The sequence below is a fragment of the Bufo bufo genome, chromosome 1 (assembly GCF_905171765.1).
Source record: "Bufo bufo chromosome 1, aBufBuf1.1, whole genome shotgun sequence".
NCBI classification, from domain to species: domain Eukaryota; kingdom Metazoa; phylum Chordata; class Amphibia; order Anura; family Bufonidae; genus Bufo; species Bufo bufo.
The window spans coordinates 385,382,090-385,400,137 of NC_053389.1; the positions used below are offsets into that span (position 1 = coordinate 385,382,090).

An 18,048-nucleotide genomic window follows, 5' to 3' on the forward strand; every position below is an offset into this window, starting at 1 on the left:
GCGAGAGCATATGAGACAGAGAAAACTATTGTTGCAACAAAGAGAGATTCTCAATCCAATATATCTATCTTTAAACGGGTACCCTTTTACATTAAGGAGAGCTCCTGATGCACCAAGGTAAACCCCATGTCCGGGAAATACATGCTAGTGCATGGCAAGCTACACAATGCTACTAGGGATTTCTGGGAAAGATATGCAAATTAGCTTCCATAAGCCTATGGCAGAAGATGCTAATTTGCATATCATCATTCTACAAACCAAAAATAATGGATTGTTGATTATATTAATATTAACAAGTATGTTTTGAGTGACAGCAAGAGCATATGAGACAGAGAAAACTATTGTTGCAACAAAGAGAGATTCTCAATCCAATATATCTATCTTTAAACGGGTACCCTTTTACATTAAGGAGAGCTCCTGATGCACCAAGGTAAGCCCCAAGTCTGCGAAATAGATGCTTGTGCATGACAAGCTACACAATGCTACTAGGGATTTCTGGGAAAGATATGCAAATTAGCTTCCATAAGCCTATGGCAGAAGATGCTAATTTGCATATCATCATTCTACAAACCAAAAATAATGGATTGTTGATTATATTAATATTAACAAGTATGTTTTGAGTGACAGCGAGAGCATATGAGACAGAGAAAACTATTGCTGCAACAAAGAGAGATTCTCAATCCAATATATCTATCTTTAAACGGGTATCCTTTTACATTAAGGAGAGCTCCTGATGCACCAAGGTGAGCCCCATGTCCAGGAAATACATGCTTGTGCATGGCAAGCTACACAATGCTACTAGGGATTTCTGGGAAAGATATGCAAATTAGCTTCCATAAGCCTATGGCAGAAGATGCTAATTTGCATATCATCATTCTACAAACCAAAAATAATGGATTGTTGATTATATTAATATTAACAAGTATGTTTTGAGTGACAGCGAGAGCATATGAGACAGAGAAAACTATTGTTGCAACAAAGAGAGATTCTCAATCCAATATATCTATCTTTAAACGGGTACCCTTTTACATTAAGGAGAGCTCCTGATGCACCAAGGTGAGCCCCATGTCCAGGAAATACATGCTTGTGCATGGCAAGCTACACAATGCTACTAGGGATTTCTGGGAAAGATATGCAAATTAGCTTCCATAAGCCTATGGCAGAAGATGCTAATTTGCATATCATCATTCTACAAACCAAAAATAATGGATTGTTGATTATATTAATATTAACAAGTATGTTTTGAGTGACAGCGAGAGCATATGAGACAGAGAAAACTATTGTTGCAACAAAGAGAGATTCTCAATCCTATATATCTATCTTTAAACGGGTACCCTTTTACATTAAGGAGAGCTCCTGATGCACCAAGGTGAGCCCCAAGTCTGCGAAATACATGCTTGTGATGACAAGCTACACAATGCTACTAGGGATTTCTGGGAAAGATATGCAAATTAGCTTCCATAAGCCTATGGCAGAAGATGCTAATTTGCATATCATCATTCTACAAACCAAAAATAATGGATTGTTGATTATATTAATATTAACAAGTATGTTTTGAGTGACAGCGAGAGCATATGAGACAGAGAAAACTATTGTTGCAACAAAGAGAGATTCTCAATCCAATATATCTATCTTTAAACGGGTACCCTTTTACATTAAGGAGAGCTCCTGATGCACCAAGGTAAGCCCCAAGTCTGCGAAATACATGCTTGTGCATGACAAGCTACACAATGCTACTAGGGATTTCTGGGAAAGATATGCAAATTAGCTTCCATAAGCCTATGGCAGAAGATGCTAATTTGCATATCATCATTCTACAAACCAAAAATAATGGATTGTTGATTATATTAATATTAAAAAGTATGTTTTGAGTGACAGAGAGAGCATATAAAACAGAGAAAACTATTGCTGCAACAAAGAGAGATTCTCAATCCAATATATCTATCTTTAAACGGGTACCCTTTTACATTAAGGAGAGCTCCTGATGCACCAAGGTGAGCCCCATGTTCGGGAAATACATGCTAGTGCATGGCAGGCTACACAATGCTACTAGGGATTTCTGGGAAAGATATGCAAATTAGCTTCCATAAGCCTATGGCAGAAGATGCTAATTTGCATATCATCATTCTACAAACCAAAAATAAAGGATTGTTGATTATATTAATATTAACAAGTATGTTTTGAGTGACAGCGAGAGCATATGAGACAGAGAAAACTATTGTTGCAACAAAGAAAGATTCTCAATCCAATATATCTATCTTTAAACGGGTACCCTTTTACATTAAGGAGAGCTCCTGATGCACCAAGGTGAGCCCCAAGTCTGTGAAATACATGCTTGTGCATGACAAGCTACACAATGCTACTAGGGATTTCTGGGAAAGATATGCAAATTAGCTTCCATAAGACTATGGCAGAAGATGCTAATTTGCATATCATCATTCTACAAACCAAAAATAATGGATTGTTGATTATATTAATATTAACAAGTATGTTTTGAGTGACAGCGAGAGCATATGAGACAGAGAAAACTATTGTTGCAACAAAGAGAGATTCTCAATCAAATATATCTATCTTTAAACGGGTACCCTTTTACATTAAGGAGAGCTCCTGATGCACCAAGGTGAGCCCCATGTCCGGGAAATACATGCTAGTGCATGGCAGGCTACACAATGCTACTAGGGATTTCTGGGAAAGATATGCAAATTAGCTTCCATAAGCCTATGGCAGAAGATGCTAATTTGCATATCATCATTCTACAAACCAAAAATAATGGATTGTTGATTATATTAATATTAACAAGTATGTTTTGAGTGACAGCGAGAGCATATGAGACAGAGAAAACTATTGTTGCAACAAAGAGAGATTCTCAATCCAATATATCTATCTTTAAACGGGTACCCTTTTACATTAAGGAGAGCTCCTGATGCACCAAGGTGAGCCCCATGTCCGGGAAATACATGCTAGTGCATGGCAGGCTACACAATGCTACAAGGGATTTCTGGGAAAGATATGCAAATTAGCTTCCATAAGCCTATGGCAGAAGATGCTAATTTGCATATCATCATTCTACAAACCAAAAATAATGGATTGTTGATTATATTAATATTAACAAGTATGTTTTTGAGTGACAGCGAGCGCATATAAGACAGAGAAAACTATTGTTGCAACAAAGAGAGATTCTCAATCCAATATATCTATCTTTAAACGGGTACCCTTTTACATTAAGGAGAGCTCCTGATGCACCAAGGTAAGCCCCAAGTCTGCGAAATACATGCTTGTGCATGACAAGCTACACAATGCTACTAGGGATTTCTGGGAAAGATATGCAAATTAGCTTCCATAAGCCTATGGCAGAAGATGCTAATTTGCATATCATCATTCTACAAACCAAAAATAATGGATTGTTGATTATATTAATATTAACAAGTATGTTTTGAGTGACAGTGAGAGCATATGAGACAGAGAAAACTATTGTTGCAACAAAGAGAGATTCTCAATCCAATATATCTATCTTTAAACGGGTACCCTTTTACATTAAGGAGAGCTCCTGATGCACCAAGGTGAGCCCCATGTCCGGGAAATACATGCTAGTGCATGGCAGGCTATACAATGCTACTAGGGATTTCTGGGAAAGATATGCAAATTAGCTTCCATAAGCCTATGGCAGAAGATGCTAATTTGCATATCATCATTCTACAAACCAAAAATAATGGATTGTTGATTATATTAATATTAACAAGTATGTTTTTGAGTGACAGCGAGAGCATATGAGACAGAGAAAACTATTGTTGCAACAAAGAGAGATTCTCAATCCAATATATCTATCTTTAAACGGGTACCCTTTTACATTAAGGAGAGCTCCTGATGCACCAAGGTAAACCCCATGTCCGGGAAATACATGCTAGTGCATGGCAAGCTACACAATGCTACTAGGGATTTCTGGGAAATATATGCAAATTAGCTTCCATAAGCCTATGGCAGAAGATGCTAATTTGCATATCATCATTCTACAAACCAAAAATAATGGATTGTTGATTATATTAATATTAACAAGTATGTTTTTGAGTGACAGCAAGAGCATATGAGACAGAGAAAACTATTGTTGCAACAAAGAGAGATTCTCAATCCAATATATCTATCTTTAAACGGGTACACTTTTACATTAAGGAGAGCTCCTGATGCACCAAGGTAAGCCCCAAGTCTGCGAAATAGATGCTTGTGCATGACAAGCTACACAATGCTACTAGGGATTTCTGGGAAAGATATGCAAATTAGCTTCCATAAGCCTATGGCAGAAGATGCTAATTTGCATATCATCATTCTACAAACCAAAAATAATGGATTGTTGATTATATTAATATTAACAAGTATGTTTTGAGTGACAGCGAGAGCATATGAGACAGAGAAAACTATTGCTGCAACAAAGAGAGATTCTCAATCCAATAAATCTATCTTTAAACGGGTATCCTTTTACATTAAGGAGAGCTCCTGATGCACCAAGGTGAGCCCCATGTCCAGGAAATACATGCTTGTGCATGGCAAGCTACACAATGCTACTAGGGATTTCTGGGAAAATATGCAAATTAGCTTCCATAAGCCTATGGCAGAAGATGCTAATTTGCATATCATCATTCTACAAACCAAAAATAATGGATTGTTGATTATATTAATATTAACAAGTATGTTTTGAGTGACAGCGAGAGCATATGAGACAGAGAAAACTATTGTTGCAACAAAGAGAGATTCTCAATCCAATATATCTATCTTTAAACGGGTACCCTTTTACATTAAGGAGAGCTCCTGATGCACCAAGGTGAGCCCCATGTCCAGGAAATACATGCTTGTGCATGGCAAGCTACACAATGCTACTAGGGATTTCTGGGAAAGATATGCAAATTAGCTTCCATAAGCCTATGGCAGAAGATGCTAATTTGCATATCATCATTCTACAAACCAAAAATAATGGATTGTTGATTATATTAATATTAACAAGTATGTTTTGAGTGACAGCGAGAGCATATGAGACAGAGAAAACTATTGTTGCAACAAAGAGAGATTCTCAATCCAATATATCTATCTTTAAACGGGTACCCTTTTACATTAAGGAGAGTTCCTGATGCACCAAGGTGAGCCCTAAGTCTGCGAAATACATGCTTGTGCATGACAAGCTACACAATGCTACTAGGGATTTCTGGGAAAGATATGCAAATTAGCTTCCATAAGCCTATGGCAGAAGATGCTAATTTGCATATCATCATTCTACAAACCAAAAATAATGGATTGTTGATTATATTAATATTAACAAGTATGTTTTGAGTGACAGCGAGAGCATATGAGACAGAGAAAACTATTGTTGCAACAAAGAGAGATTCTCAATCCAATATATCTATCTTTAAACGGGTTCCCTTTTACATTAAGGAGAGCTCCTAATGCACCAAGGTGAGCCCCATGTCCAGGAAATACATGCTAGTGCATGGCAAGCTACACAATGCTACTAGGGTTTTCTGGGAAAGATATGCAAATTAGCTACCATAAGCCTATGGCAGAAGATGCTAATTTGCATATCATCATTCTACAAACCAAAAATAATGGATTGTTGATTATATTAATATTAACAAGTATGTTTTGAGTGACAGCGAGAGCATATGAGACAGAGAAAACTATTGTTGCAACAAAGAGAGATTCTCAATCCAATATATCTATCTTTAAACGGGTACCCTTTTACATTAAGGAGAGCTCCTGATGCACCAAGGTAAGCCCCAAGTCTGCGAAATACATGCTTGTGCATGACAAGGTACACAATGCTACTAGGGATTTCTGGGAAAGATATGCAAATTAGCTTCCATAAGCCTATGGCAGAAGATGCTAATTTGCATATCATCATTCTACAAACCAAAAATAATGGATTGTTGATTATATTAATATTAACAAGTATGTTTTGAGTGACAGCGAGAGCATATGAGACAGAGAAAACTATTGTTGCAACAATGAGAGATTCTCAATCCAATATATCTATCTTTAAACGGGTACCCTTTTACATTAAGGAGAGCTCCTGATGCACCAAGGTGAGCCCCAAGTCTGTGAAATACATGCTTGTGCATGACAAGCTACACAATGCTACTAGGGATTTCTGGGAAAGATATGCAAATTAGCTTCCATAAGCCTATGGCAGAAGATGCTAATTTGCATATCATCATTCTACAAACCAAAAATAATGGATTGTTGATTATATTAATATTAACAAGTATGTTTTGAGTGACAGCGACAGCATATGAGACAGAGAAAACTATTGTTGCAACAAAGATAGATTCTCAATCAAATATATCTATCTTTAAACGGGTACCCTTTTACATTAAGGAGAGCTCCTGATGCACCAAGGTGAGCCCCATGTCCGGGAAATACATGCTAGTGCATGGCAGGCTACACAATGCTACTAGGGATTTCTGGGAAAGATATGCAAATTAGCTTCCATAAGCCTATGGCAGAAGATGCTAATTTGCATATCATCATTCTACAAACCAAAAATAATGGATTGTTGATTATATTAATATTAACAAGTATGTTTTGAGTGACAGCGAGAGCATATGAGACAGAGAAAACTATTGTTGCAACAAAGAAAGATTCTCAATCCAATATATCTATCTTTAAACGGGTACCCTTTTACATTAAGGAGAGCTCCTAATGCACCAAGGTGAGCCCCATGTCCGGGAAATACATGCTAGTGCATGGCAAGCTACACAATGCTACTAGGGATTTCTGGGAAAGATATGCAAATTAGCTTCCATAAGCCTATGGCAGAAGATGCTAATTTGCATATCATCATTCTACAAACCAAAAATAATGGATTGTTGATTATATTAATATTAACAAGTATGTTTTGAGTGACAGCGAGAGCATATGAGACAGAGAAAACTATTGTTGCAACAAAGAGAGATTCTCAATCCTATATATCTATCTTTAAACGGGTACCCTTTTACATTAAGGAGAGCTCCTGATGCACCAAGGTGAGCCACAAGTCTGCGAAATACATGCTTGTGCATGACAAGCTACACAATGCTACTAGGGATTTCTGGGAAAGATATGCAAATTAGCTTCCATAAGCCTATGGCAGAAGATGCTAATTTGCATATCATCATTCTACAAACCAAAAATAATGGATTGTTGATTATATTAATATTAACAAGTATGTTTTGAGTGACAGCGAGAGCATATGAGACAGAGAAAACTATTGTTGCAACAAAGAGAGATTCTCAATCCAATATATCTATCTTTAAACGGGTACCCTTTTACATTAAGGAGAGCTCCTGATGCACCAAGGTAAGCCCCAAGTCTGCGAAATACATGCTTGTGCATGACAAGCTACACAATGCTACTAGGGATTTCTGGGAAAGATATGCAAATTAGCTTCCATAAGCCTATGGCAGAAGATGCTAATTTGCATATCATCATTCTACAAACCAAAAATAATGGATTGTTGATTATATTAATATTAAAAAGTATGTTTTTGAGTGACAGCGAGAGCATATAAAACAGAGAAAACTATTGTTGCAACAAAGAGAGATTCTCAATCCAATATATCTATCTTTAAACGGGTACCCTTTTACATTAAGGAGAGCTCCTGATGCACCAAGGTGAGCCCCATGTCCGGGAAATACATGCTTGTGCATGGCAAGCTTCACAATGCTACCATGGATTTCTGGGAAAGATATGCAAATTAGCTTCCATAAGCCTATGGCAGAAGATGCTAAATTGCACATCATCATTCTAGAAACCAAAAATAATGGATTGTTGATTATATTAATAAGTATGTTTTGAGTGACAGCGAGAGCATATGAGACAGAGAAAACTATTGTTGCAACAAAGAGACATTCTCAATCCAATATATCTATCTTTACACGGGTACCCTTTTACATTAAGGAGAGCTCCTGATGCACCAAGGTGAGCCCCAATTCTGCAAAATACATGCTTGTGCATGGCAAGCTACACAATGCTACTAGGGATTTCTGGGAAAGATATGCAAATTAGCTTCCATAAGCCTATGGCAGAAGATGCTAATTTGCATATCATCATTCTACAAACCAAAAATAATGGATTGTTGATTATATTAATATTAATAAGTATGTTTTTAGTGACAGCGAGAGCATATGAGACAGAGAAAACTATTGTTGCAACAAAGAGAGTTTCTCAATCCAATATATCTATCTTTAAACTGGTACCCATTTACATTAAGGAGAGCTCCTGATGCACCAAGGTGAGCCCCATGTCTGGGAAATACATGCTTGTGCATGGCAAGCTACACAATGCTACTAGGGATTTCTAAGAAAGATATGCAAATTAGCTTCCATAAGCCTATGGCAGAAGATGCTAATTTGCATATTATCATTCTAGAAACCAAAAATAATAGATTGTTGATTATATTAATAAGCATGTTTTGAGTGACAGCGAGAGCATATGAGACAGAGAAAACTATTGTTGCAACAAAGAGAGTTTCTCAATCCAATATATCTATCTTTAAATGGGTACACTTTTACATTAAGGAGAGCTTCTGATGCACCAAGGTGAGCCCCAATTTTGCGAAACACATGCTTGTGCATGGCAAGCTACACAATGCTACTAGGGATTTCTGGGAAAGATATGCAAATTAGCTTCCATAAGCCTATGGCAGAAGATGCTAATTTGCATACGAATGTAGACAACAATCCATTATTTTTGGTTTCTAGAATGATGATATGCAAATTAACATCTTCAGCCATAGGCTTATGGAAGCTAATTTGCATATCTTTCCCAGAAAGTCATAGTATCATTGTGTAGCTTGCCATGCACAATCATGTATTTCGCTGAATTGGGGCTCCCCTTGGTGCATCAGGAGCTCTCCTTAATGTAAAAGGGTACCCGTTTAAAGATAGATATATTGGATTGAGAAACTCTCTTTGTTGCAGCAGTATTTTTATCTGTCTCATATGCTCTCGCTTTCACTCAAAACATACTTGTTATTACGAATGTAGGCAACAATCCATTATTTTTGGTTTCTAGAATGATGATATGCAAATTAACATCTTCTGCCATAGGCTTATGGAAGCTAATTTGCATATCTTTCCCAGAAATCCATAGTAGCATTGTGTAGCTTGTCATGCACAATCATGTATTTCGCTGAATTGGGGCTCCCCTTGGTGCATCAGGAGCTCTCCTTAATGTAAAAGGGTACCCGTTTAAAGATAGATATTTTAATATTTAAGCGTGATAACATTGATGTAAGAAATTGTATGAAAATGGCTCTAAGTGAATTATATATTTATTTTTTAAGAATCGCTTCTCGGCCTTTTGGCTAAGATCAAGTGTAGTATCTGTTCTTATCAGTCTGCCTTTTCTTGCCGGCCCAGGTCCTTGTGGGTACCCCCTGCACTCTGCCTTTGAGCATCGTTGATTAAATTCAGCTTCAGCTCACTGCTGCTATTGGGTGTAGGGCTATTCCCCAGGGAACAAGAGTGCTCTGGTCTCCGACCTCCTCTTGGCCTGTGGCTTAATAGTCTTGGTGTACGACGTTAGACAGTGCTTACTTGGATCTAGACAGCCCCGAACACGACAGCTGGAAGAACTTCTCCGACTGCGATCCAGGAGAAGACTCTGCGAGGACTCGACGAGGAACCCCGACGACGAGGACTGAAGACTCCGGCCTGAAGACTCCGGCCTCGGGGGACCTCGACGAGGAAAGAAGCTCGGCGAAGCTCTCCCCGGAAGAAGCTCCGCCCAGCAAGAAGGAAGCCGCAAAGCTCCGCCCCCTGCGGCAAAAGGACGCTTTGCGAAGACACCACAGGAAGAGGGCTAGAAGGAAGTAGCCATGGCCACAACCTCCAAGCCCCCCAAGACCAAGAAGGATGCTGCAGGACCGGCTAAGAAGACCCAAGCCACCAAGCCTCCTGGGCCCTCTGGGGCCGGACCAGACGCCTCTACCCGGCAGAAAGGCGGCGGAAAGCCCGGCCAGGTCGCCCCTTCACTGGAGCCCTGGATGCGGCAGACCGTCGCCATGAAGCTGAAGGAGGTGGATGGAAAGTCCCCGGAGATGACCGAGGAAATCTTCTGCCAGAAGATGCTGGTGGACCAGGGATTTTCAAAGCCAGAGACCCTCAGCGTCCAAGCCTTCATGACCGGGATCTTCTACGTGACCTTCGCGTCAATCAACATCTGTAGAAGATATTGGGAGAAGGTGAAATCGGCGGCATCGGACTCCACATTTTCTCACTTTGTCGGGAATTGCCCCATTCAGAGGGAGGAAAGAAGGATTACGGTGTCTATGAGGAACCCACACACCCCCGGTAAAGACATCACCACTTTCCTGAATCGATTCTGCACAGTGGTGAGGGAACCCACCCACATCCTGAACGGACTCGGCTTCTGGACCGGAAAGTGGTCAGCGGTCGTGAAACTGAACAAGGACGCGACTGCAGAAGACGGCCTCCAGCACCTGCCCCAGTCTTTTTCCCTCGGAAACTCCCACGGCCTCATCTACTACCCGGACATGCCACAATTCTGCAGGAAATGTGGACAGAAGGGCCACGAGTTGAGGAACTGCAAGGAGGATCCCTGCCGAATCTGCCGGGTCACAGGTCACGAGACCAAAGACTGTCCAAAGAAGGTGGCGTGCAACCTGTGCGGGCTGGCCTCCCACGTCTACAAGGACTGCCCAAAGAGGGACCGCACCTGGGCTTCAGTCGCAGCCAGGGCCCCGGCCGCCCGGAACCCCCCACAAGCCGCGGCCCAGGCGGCAACACAGCCCAAAGAGAAGCCATCTAAGAAAGAAGGTAAGCGGACATCTCCCCCTGCCCATGCTCCCGCCCCCTCCTCCTCCTGCCCAACCGCCCGCCCTGTCGCCACCACCACTGAGGTTATCCACATCCAACCCCCCACCACCTCAGTGGCCCCCTCCCGTGCCCCCAGCCCAACCCGCCCCGCCGCCACCACTACAGCAGAACTAACCTCTCCTCCAGCTGCTGTAGCCCTCTCTATGGAGGAATTTCCCCCTCTTGTCTCCCCAGATGTCAGTCAGAGGAAAGGAAAGAGAAAGGGTAGGGACAGCCCCACGGCTGACCAATCCAAAAAGAAGATGCTCGAGGTAGAGGACGTGGCCTCAACCAACAAAGAAGAAGAAACAGAACAGCAGATGGAAGAACCGGTGGCCACCAACGAGGACCCCCAACAGCAACCCCTCCACATCCCCAGTAGCCTCGACGAGACCGAAGTGGAGGAGATGGTGGCCAACGGGGCAACCGCCGACCCGATGCGGCTACAGATAACTCTGGAAGAGATCGAAGCCGCCTTTGCGCTATTACAGGGGCAACCCCCAGACAGCGGACAAGAAGAAGTAGAGGAACCGCCGGACGACCGGAGTGGTAACTAAGCTGTATCGTTCTCTGCTAACCCTTTTCTTTCTCTTACATGATGGCTAACTTTAACCTTTTTTCCATCAATGTTAGGAGCATTAGAGATCGGACTAGACGTCAGACGATACTAACCTTTCTTACTTCTCAGGTTGCCGACGTTTACATGTTGCAGGAATGTGCTTTGCCCCCCTCTAGGTCCTACAACCACCTGGCCAGGCAGTGGTCCCATGGCCCCTCCTACTGGTCCGGTGGTGGCAGCTGCAAGTCGGCCGGGGTTGCCATCCTCCTCAGGGGAAACGCGTTCACGCTTGACTCCGTCCAGGAGCTCGTCTGCGGCAGGCTTCTTGTCGTAGACGGCTCCTGGGCGGGAGAGCCGGTTAGGCTCATCAGCGTGTACGCCTCCCCTGACAAGGGTGAGCGACTGGAGTTATTCCAGGCCCTACGACCGCAGCTTGCTACCACCAGGGCCGTAGTGATGGCCGGGGACTTCAACTGCCCGATAGAGGAGGACGGACGCAGCTCCGGGACCTCAAGCAAGCTAGACGTCACTTCCAAACTGCTTATCGAGATGGTGACCGAGGCGTCCTTGCAGGATGTTGTGGGATCCATGGGGAACGGCTCCATTAATTATACGTGGTGCCGGCCCGATGGCTCACTCCGTTCTCGGATCGACTTCGTGTTTGCCTCTCGGGCAGTCAGGCAGTGTAGGCACTCTATGGTCCCCTGCTTCTTCTCCGACCACAGGGCCATTCAGGTCCAGTGCACCCTAGGCACCGGGTTCCCCCCGGGCCGTGGGTCCTGGAAGCTGAACTGCGCTCTGCTGAGTCGGGGAGATGTGCTGGCGGAGCTTAGGGATACCTACATATCCTGGCGGAACGACAAATGCTTCTTTAAATGTACTAGTGACTGGTGGGAGTATGTTAAAGTCCAGTTTCGTTGTTTCTTTCAGGCCAAGCAACAACATCAGGCGTGTGAGAAAAAGAAGGCCTTCAGAGCACTGCAACGTGAGTTGCGGTCCCTGCAAGATCTTCACCGGTGCGGCTGGGACGTAGGGGAGGACCTGGATAAGACCAAAAAGAGCCTGAAAAGGCACTTTGAGGAGGAATCCAGACGAATCGTCTTCCGTTCCAAAGTGGAAAACCTGGATAAGGATGAGAAGTGTAACTCGTTCTTTTTCAGGAAACTCCATGCCGGCCACACGCCCCTGAACGAACTCCGAGACAAAGACGGCAACATGCGCTCGGGGAAGGAGGAAGTAATGGGAGTCGTCACAGACTTCTACAGCGACCTCTACTCCCTGAGGAACACCGACCAGAAGGCCGCCGATAAATTCCTGTCAGGTATCACTAACCACCTTAATCCTGCAGGTACGGAGGCCATGGATGACCCTCTGACGGTGGGGGAGGTGCTCTCTGCCGCTAGATCCTTTAGGCCCGGCAGGACCCCGGGCAGTGACGGCCTCCCAGCAGAGCTCTATGTAGCGCTGGGGGACCTGATCTGTCCGGACCTGTTGGAACTCTATGGGGAGATGGTGGTGGAGGGTACAATGCCCCCATCCTTGAGGGAAGGAATGATCACGATCCTGTATAAGCGGAAGGGGGAGAGATGTGACCTGAAAAACTGGCGTCCCATCTCTCTCCTGAACGTGGACTACAAGATCCTCGCCAAGGTACTGGCAAATCGGCTGAAGGTCGTCATCGGCGGAATCGTCCACCCGGACCAGACCTGCGGCATTCCAGGCCGCAGGATCGCAGACAGCCTCGCCCTTGTGAGAGACACGGTGCACTACATCCAGGACCGCCGTGTTCATGCCGCCCTGGTCAGCCTGGACCAGGAGAAGGCATTCGACCGGGTCTCTCACGAATTTATGGGCAAGGCGCTGCGCAGGCTAGGTCTGGGCAGGAGGTTCTGTTCTTTTGTTGACCTGATGTACTTTGACATTTGCAGCACGGTGTTGGTGAACGGCTGGAAGACCGACCCCTTCCCTGTCCTCTCCGGGGTCAGGCAAGGCTGCCCTCTTTCACCTCTCCTTTTTGTTTGTGTTATAGAATCCTTCGCGGAGGCTATCCGACAGAACGGGGAGATCAGAGGGATCACCGCACCAGGACCTGGACACTACGAGGTCAAGTGCTCGCTGTACATGGACGACGTGACCGTCTTCTGCGCTGACCAGCGTTCGGTGACTACACTCGTCCAGACCTGCGAGGAGTTCGGACAAGCTTCAGGGGCCAAAGTCAACTGCGGCAAGTCAGAAGCCATGCTCTTCGGGGACTGGCAACTGGCCTCTTCTGCCCCCTTCCCATTTACCATCAAACCAAACTTCATCAAAATTCTGGGAGTCTGGTTCGGGAAGGAAGGCGCAGCCCTCAAGTCTTGGGAAGAACGCTTGGCCAAGGTGAATCAAAGAATCGGACTGTGGAGCCTTAGACACCTCACGATCGAAGGTAAAGCACTCGTCCTGCGAAATGAAGTTTTGCCTGTGCTCCAGTACACCGCACAGGCATGGCCCCCTCTTGCCACCGTTTCCAGGGCCATCACCAGGACAGTGTTTCGCTTCATCTGGGGATCTAAGATGGACAGAGTGAAACGAGCCATCATGTACAAAGAGCCCCGCAAGGGCGGAAAGGGCATACCGGACCTGCCCACTTTACTGCGGATTGCCTTTGTTTGTGACAGCGTTCGTCGGACTCTAAGAACTGCTAACGGCTCTGCGGGCAAGGCTATGTCTCGCTTTTTCCTCCTGCCCCTCTGGAGGGGTCTGGGCTGGGACAAGTGGGACAGCTCCATCCCTTACAACTGGCACGCTCCCTGGTTCTACGGGGACGTCGTCAGGTTTGTGAGGGAACACCAGCTGGAGGGCCTCAAACCCGACTTGTGGAAGCCAAAAACTATCCACAAACTCATCAGAGCAAAGGACGTGGTCGAGTCAATTCCAGGGATCCAGGACGACACACTAGAGACAGTTTGGACTAATGTGTCGTCAAACAGGTTGACTAACGGGCATAAGGACTTGTCATGGATGGCCATTCAGGGCGGACTGCCAATCCGGTCATTCATGCATGCCCGTAACCTGTGCAAAACCCGGTACTGCCCCAGGTGCCCTTTCGTGGAGGAAACATCTTACCACCTGTTTTGGGAGTGCCGCTTTGCACAGCGCCTGTTGGATTCCCTGGAACATGAACTCAAAGACTCAGTGCCCAGGAACAGCCTGCAACACACTTCGGTGCTGTACGGACTATTTCCTGGGATTCATACTGTTGGAGCCATCCAGGAGGCCTGGCGCCTTATGAACTGTTTTAAGGACGCTATTTGGTTTGCTAGGAACCGGCTCATTCTCAGGAGGGAGAACAAGTCCGTCCAGGACTGCCGCAGACTTATCCATAGTATGCTGCAGGACTACAACATCTCGGACGTCGACGAAGAAGAAGAGGAATAAACCCCTCTCCTTCCCCCTCTCCCCCCGTTTGTATTTGTCCTCTCAATAAAGCTAAGGGCATGTGATCCCCCCTCCCTATCCCCTCCTTCCCACTTCCCCTTCCCTCATCACTGTCTAAATGCTTTGTTGGAAGGTTTTGTGATTGAATAGGTATGCTAGTGTAGCATTCATTGCGATGTATAGTGTAGGTTAGCCTGTGCTTTACATAACAATGCCATGCTCGCAAAGACGACTGTAAGTAATTTATTATGTACTGTTTCACGGCCTGTGCTGCGTCACAGTACTAAAGTATGTATGTATGATGACTGATCGTAATAAAGACGTTTCAATCAAAAAATATATTTATTTTTTAAGAGATAAGAAAAATATGGGCACAAAAGAAGCTAATTATTTATGGTGTTTAGCAGCCTGGAACACAATTGTATTATAACTTATATTCTCCTACCATTGTCTTAATGTAATGTAATATTTATGTTTTTATCATACTCCTGGTTTCCTTTTTGTTCAAACTTATACTTTAATAAAGTTATGTTGAAACCCTCCCTCTAGTTTTCACTCTCATTCAAAACATACTTGTTATTACGAATGTAGACAACAATCCATTATTTTTGGTTTCTATAATGATGATATGCAAATTAACATCTTCTGCCATAGGCTTATGGAAGCTAATTTGCATATCTTTCCCAGAAAGCCATAGTAGCATTGTGTAGCTTGCCATGCACAATCATGTATTTGGCAGAATTGGGGCTCCCCTTGGTGCATCAGGAGCTCTCCTTAATATAAAAGGGTACCCGTTTAAAGATAGATAAATTGGATTGAGTAACTCTCTTTGTTGCAGCAATAGTTTTCTCTGTCTCATATGGTCTCTCTCTAGTTTTCACTCTCACTCAAAACATACTTGTTATTACGAATGTAGACAACAATTCATTATTTTTGGTTTCTAGAATGATGATATGCAAATTAACATCTTCTGCCATAGGCTTATGGGAGCTAATTTGCATATCTTTCCCAGAAAGCCATAGTAGCATTGTGTAGCTTGCCATGCACACTCATGTATTTCGCAGAATTGGGGTTCCCATTGGTGCATCAGGAGCTCTCCTTAATGTAAAAGGGTACCCGTTTCAAGATAGATAAATTGTATAGAGTAACTCTCTTTGTTGCAGAAATAGTTTTCTCTGTCTCATATGGTCTCTCTCTAGTTTTCACTCTCACTCAAAACATACTTGTTATTATGAATGTAGGCAACAATCCATTATTTTTGGTTTCTAGAATGATGATATGCAAATTAACATCTTCAGCCATAGGCTTATGGAAGCTAATTTGCATATCTTTCCCAGAAAGCCATAGTAGCATTGTGTAGCTTGCCATGCACAATCATGTATTTTGCTGAATTGGGGCTCCCCTTGGTGCATCAGGAGCTCTCTTTAATGTAAAAGGGTACCCGTTTAAAGATAGATATATTGGATTGAGAAACTCTCTTTGTTGCAGCAATAGTTTTATCTGTCTCATATGCTCTCGCTTTCACTCAAAACATACTTGTTGTTACTAATGTAGGCAACAATCCATTATTTTTGGTTTCTAGAATGATGATATGCAAATTAACATCTTCTGCCATAGGCTTATGGAAGCTAATTTGCATATCTTTCCCAGAAAGTCATAGTATCATTGTGTAGCTTGCCATGCACAATCATGTATTTCGCTGAATTGGGGCTCCCCTTGGTGCATCAGGAGCTCTCCTTAATGTAAAAGGGTACCCGTTTAAAGATAGATATATTGGATTGAGAAACTCTCTTTGTTGCAGCAGTATTTTTATCTGTCTCATATGCTCTCGCTTTCACTCAAAACATACTTGTTATTACGAATGTAGGCAACAATCCATTATTTTTGGTTTCTAGAATGATGATATGCAAATTAACATCTTCTGCCATAGGCTTATGGAAGCTAATTTGCATATCTTTCCCAGAAATCCATAGTAGCATTGTGTAGCTTGTCATGCACAATCATGTATTTCGCTGAATTGGGGCTCCCCTTGGTGCATCATGAGCTCTCCTTAATGTAAAAGGGTACCCGTTTAAAGATAGATATTTTAATATTTAAGCGTGATAACATTGATGTAAGAAATTGTATGAAAATGGCTCTAAGTGAATTATATATTTATTTTTTAAGAGATAAGAAAAATATGGGCACAAAAGAAGCTAATTATTTATGGTGTTTAGCAGCCTGGAACACAATTGTATTATAACTTATATTCTCCTACCATTGTCTTAATGTAATGTAATATTTATGTTTTTATCATACTCCTGGTTTCCTTTTTGTTCAAACTTATACTTTAATAAAGTTATGTTGAAACCCTCCCTCTAGTTTTCACTCTCATTCAAAACATACTTGTTATTACGAATGTAGACAACAATCCATTATTTTTGGTTTCTATAATGATGATATGCAAATTAACATCTTCTGCCATAGGCTTATGGAAGCTAATTTGCATATCTTTCCCAGAAAGCCATAGTAGCATTGTGTAGCTTGCCATGCACAATCATGTATTTGGCAGAATTGGGGCTCCCCTTGGTGCATCAGGAGCTCTCCTTAATATAAAAGGGTACCCGTTTAAAGATAGATAAATTGGATTGAGTAACGCTCTTTGTTGCAGCAATAGTTTTCTCTGTCTCATATGGTCTCTCTCTAGTTTTCACTCTCACTCAAAACATACTTGTTATTACGAATGTAGACAACAATTCATTATTTTTGGTTTCTAGAATGATGATATGCAAATTAACATCTTCTGCCATAGGCTTATGGGAGCTAATTTGCATATCTTTCCCAGAAAGCCATAGTAGCATTGTGTAGCTTGCCATGCACAATCATGTATTTTGCTGAATTGGGGCTCCCCTTGGTGCATCAGGAGCTCTCCTTAATGTAAAAGGGTACCCGTTTAAAGATAGATATATTGGATTGAGAAACTCTCTTTATTGCAGCAATAGTTTTATCTGTCTTATATGCTCTCGCTTTCACTCAAAACATACTTGTTGTTACTAATGTAGGCAACAATCCATTATTTTTGGTTTCTAGAATGATGATATGCAAATTAACATCTTCTGCCATAGGCTTATGGAAGCTAATTTGCATATCTTTCCCAGAAAGTCATAGTATCATTGTGTAGCTTGCCATGCACAATCATGTATTTCGCTGAATTAGGGCTCCCCTTGGTGCATCAGGAGCTCTCCTTAATGTAAA

The 18,048-nt window shown here is 42.8% G+C and overlaps 1 pseudogene; it reads left to right on the forward strand.

The window, feature by feature from the left end:
- The first annotated feature begins 9,305 nt into the window (after positions 1–9,305).
- On the forward strand, positions 9,306–9,507 carry LOC120987333 (annotated as a pseudogene).
- Positions 9,508–18,048: the final 8,541 nt, after the last annotated feature.